The following is an 11986-nucleotide window of genomic DNA, read 5'->3' as shown; positions in this document are numbered from 1 at the left end:
AAATCGCTTTAATTATTTCCTAAAAGAAATTTCGGTCATATCCAACCGTAATTATTTTTCCAGAAGAAAAGAGAAAAGCTCATTTAAAGTAAAGAACACAGAAGCAAACAAACAAACAAAAGCCAGCAAACAAAACTTAAAGAACAAAATGAAAAGTGAACTTGATTTGATAAGCTTGTTCATGATCCATAACGTAGCATGCCTTTCTTCTTTCTTGATCGCCTGATGGCTGATACACATGAAGAAAATCACAAGTGTAAATGTAACGTTGAAGAAAAGGACGATGCAGATTCCTTTGGGAAGGGAAGGATCAGGAGAGGAAGGGGGGAAAAGGGGCAGGGGGGGATTATGGGGGATCGGGGGAATGTGGAGGATCAAAGGGAGGTGGGGAAATACACGGGGTTTGATCGCCGGATATTCGGCTCGGTTTAAAAGCTTTGAGAATATTTCAATGTTTTTTTTTTTCGGTTGTGGTTAAAATCCGTTCCACTCATATTCGGAACCCACCAGAGGTATTTCGGCATTTTCTCGCGTACGAGCACGATGACTTATTAACTTTTTTCTCGGAATTGAGCAATGTCACTCTTCCGCTGAAATAGATTCGTAGCGGAGGAAAAGGAATAATTTTCGAAAATGCAAATTAGCCAGTGCTCTTAGATATAATTTTCATGATAATATAGGAATTATATAAGAACTGCATTCCCTAAACGAGCCCTGGAAACGGTGGGACCCCCTTTTTTATCTCAAAAATTTCCCTTCTTTTTATATTAGAAGATAAATTAACAATAAAAGGTAAATGTTGACAAAAATCTCAGTGCAGATTCTATTTCAGAGAAATGAACTCAGGGAGTGGTCAATATTTATCGTCTGGGAGAGGGAAGGGGGCGAGGATTTCAATTATCATGTCTTAGCTAATCCCCGGTAAGGCTCTGTAAAATTCTTATGACTTTTCCCCACCCCGCCCTTCTCATTGGCAGATAATTGACAGACGTCAATTATCTATAGTTCTTTCCTTTGATACTCTATCGACGACGACTGATTCCCCCTCTGTTCTCCCTAATAACCAAATGATCCCCAAAATCCACCACCCCCTCCCCCTCTGGGCTATAACTAACGACTGGTTCCTCAACAATAGATCTGAAATAGTGCGGCTTGACAACTTGCTAGAGGTTAAAAAAAAATATAAGAAAATTGGCATGGTCCATTCATGGTATAAACAATGCAGACAGTCGTGTTTATTGTATTTCTGTCTTATAAATTCACATGTAAGATTTTGATGCTCTATTTGTTATTATGCTAAGAGAGTTCCCTTCCCTGGCACGGCCGCTGTACAAGGAAAGGAGAAGAAGGAGAAGGAAGGAGAAAGAGGAGGAAAATTAAGCTTAAGCTCTAAGTGCGAGAAGATGGCAAAGCGCGCTTGTTATTTTAAAACAATAGCAGATCTTAATCATTGTATAGGATTCGGTTAATATCTATGGGGGGGGGAGGGGGTGGAGGATTTTGGCTGTGTCACAATTAAATTCACCTGATTTCTCCCCCTTCCTTAAGAGTTTTTAGTATTTCAATGATCCCCTCTCATTGGCAATCAATTTTCTATGGTCACCCCTTTAATTGCTTTAAACTCTGAAAAACAAGCGATCGCAAAAAGCCTCCCCCTCCTTACCATCCACTTCCAGGCGATAAATGAGTGGTCCTTTAGATATATACCGACGTTTTAAAGGTTTACTCATGTCATTCGCTGAGGAATAACGTTTTAGTGTGCTGGAGATCGATATTTCGCCCAAAAAAGGTGAGGGGTTCAGTTATGGAATCTCTGTAGTGATTGGGTGTCGCTAAATTACCATTATTTTCAAATTGCCTTAATGTTGAATTTCGAACTTACCCATGCCAAGCGTAGTGAATTGGCTTTATATATCGCAGTTTACAATTTCAATCAGTGTTTATATCCACCCGTGAAAAATTTCCTTACTTTGTTTATTTCGCCGATAAATTGGAAGAAATGAATCAAAGGCATGACAGGCTCACGACACATTATTACTTGAAATTTAACTGAGGCTTCAGAAAAGTGCACTAAATTGTTGATAACATGGTAAGTAGTGGCGTGGCTAGGATTGTTGATATCATGGTAAGTAGTGGCGTGGCTAGGATTTCACACATATGAATTTCTGTGCTCCTTATGTAAATTGTCTTAAATAGCTGCAGTATTTTGTGTATCAGCAAGCGTGTTCATTTCACGAAAATGACCGACAAATGGCGCATGATTAGAACCATGTGCATTCTACGTATTCGCGCGGATTTTTCGCATAACGGAAATCTAGGATTAATATTTACCGCGTTTTCTAGGGGTATTTGCTCTACCAACGAACCTTTCGAACTACCAAAACAAAAACTACCCAAGTGTTGCTACGTTATGCATTTAATAATCAGCCCGAACTAGCCTACTTAATTGACGGTTGTTCCAGATTTCATCGCCTTCAATTGTAAAATTAAAACACATAAAGCACGTAAAAAGCTACTATTGTCCATGACTCCGCTATGAACAATTTTCAAATTTTTACTTCGATATAAAAACTAGAAACTAAATTTACCTGGTCTAGAGGAAACATACTCCAAAAAGAGTCAAACATTCGTTGCAACAAAGTCACAGACGACTTTTTAAACAGTCACAATTGATATCTCCACCTTACGTATAAATCCTAAGAGCGAGTGACAGGTTTTGGTTCTATATTAAATACATATATAAAGCTGCGCATGTTACGTAGACGCCTATAAATCCATAGCAACGGTATGATATAGCGTCGTTTTTTTAAAAAAAATTGAAAGCCTTAAAATCCTTGATGCATTAAGACTACCTTTTTAGGGAGAAAGTATAATAGAAAAACTACCGCTGATAACCGCTCAGCTTACGTGTCGATATTAACGCAGCCGGGCTTACTCAAAACAAATTTTGATGATCGAAATAGAACGATTGATTTCAGGAAGGATGACACAACAATGATGTGCAGAACATATTTCGTGCCCCTTTAGAGAGACATCTGAGGTGAAAGTTTGAAGCTTAATTTCTCTACTAGCGTTCTACTTTTAGGGTAAAACCGCACCGCGTTTCAATTTTTTTAATATTCTGCCATTTTTAGTCTAGTGTTGCTATGGTTTCAAGAGTGAGCGTGCGTAAGTTCCTGCAATTTGAATGTAGTTTTCAGCTCTGACTTTTACATATCGGTTGCCGCACGTGCCAAACGTAACTGACTGCACTCTGATTAGCTCTTTAGCCTCTAATATCAAGCTTGCGATAAAATTTCTTGTTGTTTCTTAACTTTTCTAAATTACAACGCACCACAACTAGATGTATAAGTATAAGTTGTATAAAACTTAATTTCTATAAGTATGCTGTAAACTGAAGCCTTTATATCTTTGCTTGAACTCTCAATTTCGATTTGATCTTCACGGATCTACGAGTAACGAGCCTAACGCCCCAACAGTTACGAATTTAGGATTATTGAACTTAATAAGTTGATAATGTTCGGCTCTGCTGTATTTAGCTGAACAAGTGCATTCTGAACAAATCTCACTTCGTCATCTTCCAGACTAAAGTTTAAACTTTCAGAATGTTGTCCAGGCACGTCAAAAATTACGCACATTTTTTCTTTTTACGAAGAGGTCAAGAATTATGTTTTCTCTCTCTTTCTTGCTGTAGCCGAGCAAGTGCATTCTGAACGAGCCTCACTTGGTCATCCTCAGGGCCAAAGCTCTTGATATAAATCGCCGATGTATGATCATAACACTCCTTTGCTTCTTGCATGACACCGCCATTATTGTGCACAGCGCCCAGGTTTTTGTGCGTATGTGTTACCTTCACCATAATCACTAAAAATTTACAAAAATTGTGTTGAAATACTTAAAAATCAAAAAGTGCATTAAAATGTCTGATAAAAATCTAAGAAAAGCTAAGGGGATATACGCTTCACTTAGCAACGATGATAACAATAACAATAAAAATGATGATAATACAATTACTTGTATGTGCTACCTTGACGTGTTTCAGACCAGGCGTTTTTGAGTGAAAAGCCAGCACTTTCTCATAGCAGTCTTCTGCCTGCTTTGAGTCACCCAGCTGTTCGTAGACAACACTCAGTTCATGGTAGGACGTTGCGACATCAACATGCTCAAGTCCGAGCTTTTTGAGCCTAACTTCCAGCGCTCGCTCGTGGCAGTCTTTTGCCTGCTTTAGGTCACCCAGCTTCCGGTGGACAACACCCAGGTTATCGTAAGACGCTGCGACCTGAAGATGGTCAGGTCCGAGCTTTTTCAGGCTAACATCCAGTGCTCGATCGTGGCAGTCTTTTGCCTGCTTTAGGTCACCCAGCTTCCGGTGGACATCACCCACGTGATTGTAAGACGTTGCGACATCAACATGCTCAAGTCCGAGCTTTTTCAGCCTAACATCCAGCGCTCGCTTATGGCAGTCTTTTGCCTGCTTTAGGTCACCCAGCTGCTCGTAGACAAGGCCCAGTTGACTATAGATATCTGTTTTTCGTAATTCATTACTTGGGTCTCTTGACTTGATAATGGCTAGGACTGCAGTAAAGTAGCTTCTTGCAGCTGGATATTGAGAATGCTTGCGGCACATTCTTCCGAGGGTTGTAAAGACGTTAGAATAGTCCTGCAAAGTCAATGCACCAATTTCAGCGACTTGAAATATTCCTTCTTTAGAAAACAAATATTCGGCGTCTGTAATCACTTTTGCCAAATGAGGAACAATTTTCGTGCCAATGACTAGAGAGTCTTGATCCTCAAATCTGGAGAAGGATGAAACAAACCCTAGTATGGATCTGATTTGCTCATCTTTTGCAGATTTCTTAGTTATTGAACTGCTTAAAACGTAATGGACGACATTATGCACTTGAATGTAGATACCGCTCTCCTCCTTGTCAAACAGCAAAAGCGGGCATCGACTTATTTTTACACCAATCGTGTCTTTATCTTCTAATTTCTTTTCCATTTCCATAATGTAGTCGACGACAACATCTTTTAGTAATGGTTGTTGCGCACAAAGAGAGAGAAAAGTGAACAAGTGATTGAAAGCTCTGTCGGAACTCATTGCCTTTTCTAAGGCGGCTGTTATCACTGTGGTCATTGTTTTTGGGTAGCTTGGGTTTGTTTTGGCCAGAATGTCCTGAGTTGTGTGTAGCTGTCCTTTTTCTAGTTTCTCTAGAAATTCGGTCCAACCGAAATTTGAAGCTATTTCACCTTCCCGAACTTGTCTTACAAAGATGGCGGCGCTGGCCAAAGCAAGCGGCTGGTGGTCCAATGAATGCCCAACTTTTTCTTCCATCTTGTCATCAGTGACACCAGAAAGGAGCCTCAGCAGGATCTGGCATCATCAGGAAGCATCCCTTTGCTTACTGAGATGTGCTGAATGGAGGAGCTTGTTAAAGGAATAAACTCGATGTCTCGTGTTGTTATTAGCAACTGCCCACCCATCCATTCTTGGTTTACTGGATCTGGCAAATAATAATAATAATAATAATAATAATAATAATAATAATAAAAATAATAATAATAATAATTTATTTCTTATATAGCGCTACTTACAATAACAGATCAATAGCGCTTTACAACTGATATCTCTAAATTTTAAAATCTCATCTAATTAAAAAGTAAATAGATAAATAAATGATAATTACATATTACAGTTAAATTGGCTATATAGGATTCATAATTTATCTACCATTAAAAGGTTTGCCTAAAAAGAAAAGTCTTAATTGAATTCTTAAAAGTTTCTACAGATCGAATATTGCGTAGTTGCAATGGAAGCTCATTCCATAGATGCGGTGCAGCTGCCTGAAATGCACGTTTACCCAGGGTTGCCATCATTTTGCCTCTAGGTGGCTCCAGTAAAATACCTGAGTTAGATCTAAGATTGTACAAGGACTTGCGCTTGTTAACTAAAAGATTGCTAATATATGCGGGTGCGAGGCCATGGATGGCTTTAAAAGTTAATAATAGGATCTTAAAGTGTATACGCGCTAGTACTGGTAACCAGTGTAACTCATAGAGTACTGGAGTAATGTGAGAATACTTCCCGATATCCATAATTAGTCTGGCGGCAGCATTTTGCACGCGTTGTAACTTAGCTATTTGCTCTTTGGGAAGGCCATACAATAAAGCATTACAGTAATCTAACCTACTCGTGATGAATAATACAAATAAGTGTGTACACGAGAAAAATTAGTGACATTATCAACAACCAATAACCACGATGTGTAAAGCCTAATCTTTGCGCTGATTAGTGCTTTGATATTTGCAATTTTCTCGTCTGTTCTCAAATCTTTGCAATTACGAGTGTCTTTAACTGAGGAATCCGGACATTTACAATGTCGAGCGAAGGAGGCATACGATTCCAAAAGTGTTTCTGAACTTTCTGCACTAATTGTCATGACAAATGAAATCGCAGACGGAGCTTCTTTGCTCTCGTCGAGAAATCGCTTGGCTGCTAGATGAGCCAGCTGAGATTTTCCACTTCCAGGGTTTCCGGATAAATACAAAGTGCTTAAGCTGTCTTTGTTGGCATCTTTGAGTTCTATGAGGTGTTGTGTGATCTTATCAACCTCCGATCTCCGAGGGAAGACGTCATGTGTAGGTTTAGGAGGGAGAATACAAAATGGGAAGACCTCGTTTAGCAACTGGTCTTCAAGGGTCTGTACTTTTATTAGAACTTTTCTTAACTCTTTCGTCGGGAAACTCGTCTGAGTTTGAATTGCACGGATTGGTAGAGTCGGAAGACCGAGTGCGTCAAATGCAGTATTCACCTTTACAATCGCATTTTGAAAATCTTTGCTGGAAAGGTAGCTTCGTAGCTTACGTGCAAATACTTCATTGCGAAATATCCTGAGGTCATTCACATTTGATTCTACAGTTGGACTGAGATCGCTGATGCAATCGGAATAAAGAATGGCATAAAACAGCATAGTACAATCCCATTCCGCTCTGTCACCATTGGTCATAGTTTTCAAGAGACGGGCGTTTCTACTTCTGTTTCGTGGGGATTCATGGCTCACAAAGTCCATTCCATTTTTCGGTTCATCTTTCCTTTGAAGATTGTTCGAAGGCCTTCAGTTAGCACATCGGTGACAATGTAACAGATTTTGTAGTAATTCAATTGCTCTTCAGTATATTCCATTGGAGCAGCCATTTTCAATCAGGCCCTTTACAAAAACAGTGTCACCGTTAGTCAAGTCGGTTAGTTGTAACAGTTTTTACTACGATTATAAGTTGAGTAAGACACGGAGAAAGTTTGGGGACGGGGATTTGACCGTTGAGTAGTCACTGGCAGTTTTCTTCGTTTGGTAACTAGATATCAAGACTTCTGCGTCGTCAACCGTCAAATTTAGAAGGCCTTCAAAGGAAGGCAAGCGACACTTCGCCAATGCAAACGGAGCTGGTTTTTCGATTTTAATCTCAAAACTTGGTCCCCAAGCTTTCATCGCTTCTCACTCGACTGAAAATTGTAGTACGTATTTGTTAACTGGTAAGTTTGGGCTCATCATGGAGGTAGAGAAAAAGGGATAATAAATATTTACTTTTGAGAAGGGTTCAGTCTCACGGAGTTTTTCCACAACCCTTGCGAGGACAAGAAGACGCCCAAAAACATCTCACAGCGAGATGTTCAGACTGAGAGGAAGCACTGTGGTCACATCTAGTGGCATGGACCACACTTGATAGGCTAATCCAGGACTGTGCGTGGTCGAGAAGGGAGATTATTAATGGCTCATATTCCCGGAGGAGCCTGGACCAAAGTAACGGATCAATTTCAGTATCTGAGCAATTGCTCACCCACCCCTCTCTTAACACAACAACAGTCAAATGACAACGAGTTAGGGTTAACGTTGGTTTATAGGAGAAGTAGCTTAGCAGTTGCTCAGATACTCACATTGATCCAAACAAACGCGAGATCTACAGATGATTTAGACTAAGTTGGAAATATCATTTACATACTTATACTTTGTGAAACATCAGAATTTGAATTTACCGTGAAGAAATTTATTTTTTGAGTAGTCTTAGGGAGCAGTCTCACTCATCGCCTGGGAAAGGGAGATGTGAAGGGTTTTTGGGATCACATGTTTTTTTGGGGGGGTGTAGAGGGGGATCAATCGTCTCCGAAAGAGTATAGAAGGGGGACTACAGAAGACTGACTGCTAGTTAATCGCTAATGAAGCAGGGGAGATCATAGGAATATTATGGAGCTTTATAGGGAATGAGGTAAATTGTACTGTTATAAAATACCGTGGTCATTTTCACATTGTCACACAGATCAAAGATCTCCTCGGCCATCATGGAGAGAAAAAAAGGTCTCCAAATACACAACTTTAAGAATAAAGGCTGATAGTTTCCAAAGAAACTGTTTGGGGCTGCGTCGGTGGGCGGTGGGGGTAACGAAATAGTTTGAATATATCAACAAAGTTGAAATGGTAAATTGGCCACCGTTACGCTTATAAAAGCTGACGTTTCGAGCATTAGCCTTCGTCAGAGCGAATAGGGGAATTGTGGGTTGTGTGTGCTTTTAAAGGCAGAAAAACGAGCTACGTGATTGGTGGCAACATGGCAACGAGAAAATCACGAATAAATTAGTGGAATGAAAAGCGTTCGTTGATATCTCTGGGGTTTAGACTGCCGGTTTGAAAGATGACCTTTTGTTCAAGAGTTTTCCGGCTTTCCGTGCTACCTAAGTGTAAGAAAAGACCGCAGATTGCCATGCATTGCTTAGAATGGTTAGGTAAGTCAAAATGTCTAGCGACTGGTTACGATGTGTTCTTGTCATTCCTCTCCACGTCGCGAAGGTGTTCTCGGAATCGGTCACCTAGTCTTCTCCCTGTTTCGCCGATGTAAATCTTTTTGCAATAAGTGCAAGTTATGCAATGGATTACATTGGCAGAGGAGCACGTGAAGTGATCGGTGATCTAAATGGATCGTTTGGGTCCCGATATTTTCTCAGTGTTGTGAATGAAAGGACCCGTTTGGCATCGTGCACGAGCGCATTTAAAAGTGCCTGGTTGGTCTTTAGTCTGTGCGCGTCGTGTTAGAGTTTTGATAGTTGTGGCTTTGGTTACGATACGTTGACGACACGTTCACCGCCGTTCGACACAACGAAATTGACGCATTCTACCACCGCTTTAACGAACAAAACACTGACATACAGTTTACCATAGAAGTCGAAGAAAATGGCAAACTTCCTTTTCTAGACTGCCTGGTAAGCCACAACGACAACTCATTACGGACGACAGTTTACAGGAAACCGACACACACCGACAGAATACTAGACGAGTCATCCTACAACCCTACATCACACAAAGCCACAACTCTCAGAACTCTAACACGACACGCACAACTAGTATGCGACTCGACAGACAGCTTATCCGACGAGAACAAATACCACCGTGTTTTTACGAAGAACAACTACAACAACGACTTCATCCGACGAAACACTTACCGACCCACTATGACTACCGAAACAAACGACACCGCAACCCCTACGAGAACCATACCGTACATAAAGGGCATGTCTGAAAACATCTCGCGCATCTTACTACCCTACAATATCCGCGTCGCCCAGAAACCCATCACCACACTACGTCAGTTACTAACCAACGTTAAAGACAAACACGAACCGAGGAACAGACAGGGAACGACTTATAAGATCAATTGTTCCGACTGCCAAGCCTCCTACATCAGTGAGACTGGCAGAAACCTCACAACAAGACTGACTGAACACAGACGGGCGACGAGGAAAGGTGATGTCAGCAATCACAGTGCTGAACACCATCGACTTACCAACCACAACATTGACTGGGACTCTGCGCAATGCCTAACCTACAGCACTGACTATTTTCAACGACTGACTCTGGAAAGCTGGTTTACTAACTTAGAACAGACTCCCCTAAACAGATGTCAACACTTACCCGCTCCATACAAACGACTCATTCACGATATAAACATCACAAAAGACCGAAAAAGAACGACCTAACTTTACCGACAGATCGAAACAGACCAATCACGACCGACTTACGTCACTTGAGTCTTACAGCCTATAACATCACGGCAAAACCAACCGATCATTTCACACGAACTGGAATGAAAACATTCTACTGACAACAATCCTTCACTTGACTCTGATGATGACTTCCGCACAGGTTGTCGAAACGTCAGTCACTACCACCGACAACAGTCCTTCTCAGGACTACACTCACCCGGACGATCAGACTACACCTTCACATGTTACCCCCTTGTTCAAGCCATTTACTGCAAAGGAACCTGATTCTATTATGCTCTCTCTTTATTTTTTTAATTGTTTTTGAATGGTTGTAAAAATAACGAAAAAATTGTGCTTTTGAAAGGGCCTGGTAACCAGTCGAAACATAGGCTCTCTGTTACTCTGTTTTTATGTATGGAGGGTTGCCGAGAGGAAGGAAATTTCTGTAGATTTGAAGGCATTTAGCGCTACAACAAAAGATATATGTGACTTTTCATGGGAGGAAATCTTTTTCATGTTGTAAATATTTTTCCCGCCAAAAGACTTTCTACTGTATACTTTTTGATGAACACCAAGCACAATTCAAAAGTGCAAACTTCTTTCCAAACGACAATTTTCCCGCCAAAAGACTTTTAAAAGTGCAAGATTTCTAATCATTATTAACCAAACACTGGGCAGACATCGCTCTTCTTGATGCTCTGTCTTTAAAGAGGACACCGATGTCTAAGCGAGACATCTCATAAACTTTATTTTGATCAATAAATTCCTTGAATCTTGTAGCATCATCTTTCAAACCTAAAAGAAAAAAGAAATAATTCAATGGCAATGTCAGCAAGGAAAAGAACAAGAATGAGCAAACTCAAGCTATGACTTGTATAAATGCAAACAATAAAAAGTATATGTTGTGGTTCAAATTTTACCTTTAATTTAATTTTTTTTAAACTGGTTTAAAAATTTTAAACTGGTTTAGAATTTTCAACCTGGTTTAAAATTTTTAAGCGCACAGCTCATAGACCACTTTCATAAATGGCTGCTGGATTAATATTCTTTTGTTTAAATTTAAATTAGCCTTTCTGGCCTCGTTCTCCAGTACAAAATTCAAAAGAAGACATTATCTCAAGCGAGGCAAGAAAGGCTAATTGAAATTTAAACAAAAGAATATTAATCCGGCAGCCATTTTTGAACGTGGTCAATTCTTATTTATTTTAATATCTTTGAAGGACCACTACACCAGCCCATGTTGGTGATATAATAGAACATTCATCAGCTCGGCAGAAATAGCTGTAAAAAGCTTGCAACCTTATTCATTAGCAGAATTTGTCAAGAAGAGACATGGTCAAATTTTTTTCCTGCTTATTTCAATTATTTTTTTTAACAAAATCAGTGCATCATGATGTTCTATAAACATTTTGAGTTCCCTTACTACATCATGACAATACAGGGTTGGAAGCTCAAATTTGCACTTTTTTAAAAAAATCCTAAGCTAAATATATCCTTCATGTTCTTCACGATGTAAGGTTATTTATTGTGCCTGGTGGAATGGGTGAATGGTTTGGGGGAGGGGGGGGGGAGTCACATAGTTTTCAGGTTAAGGACTTAGCAGCACTGGGTTCCCTGTCTACATCGTGACAGTACGGAGTTGGAAGCTCAAATTTGCTCTTTTAAATCCTAAGCTAACTATATGCTTCATGACCTTCACGATGTAAGGTGCGAATCATTATCATCCTATTCCCTAAGGGAAAGGGTTTGGGGGGATCACAAGGTTTTCTGGGGGAATGGAGGGGGGAGTATTAAGGGAGGGGGGACTATAAATGATATACCTGCCAATCAATTGCTGATGAGAGGGAGGGGAACATAAAAATATTACAGACCCTTGAGATTTTTTCGTGACACTACCAAAACTCGTCGCCAACATAGAACAAAGGGAGGACTATCAAAAGCTAGCTGCCAATTAAGTTC

The sequence above is a fragment of the Stylophora pistillata genome, chromosome 5, assembly GCF_964205215.1.
Source record: "Stylophora pistillata chromosome 5, jaStyPist1.2, whole genome shotgun sequence".
Taxonomy (NCBI): Eukaryota; Metazoa; Cnidaria; class Anthozoa; order Scleractinia; family Pocilloporidae; genus Stylophora; species Stylophora pistillata.
The sequence above is the reverse complement of the archived record's forward strand: the minus strand, read 5'-3'. Positions refer to the sequence as shown.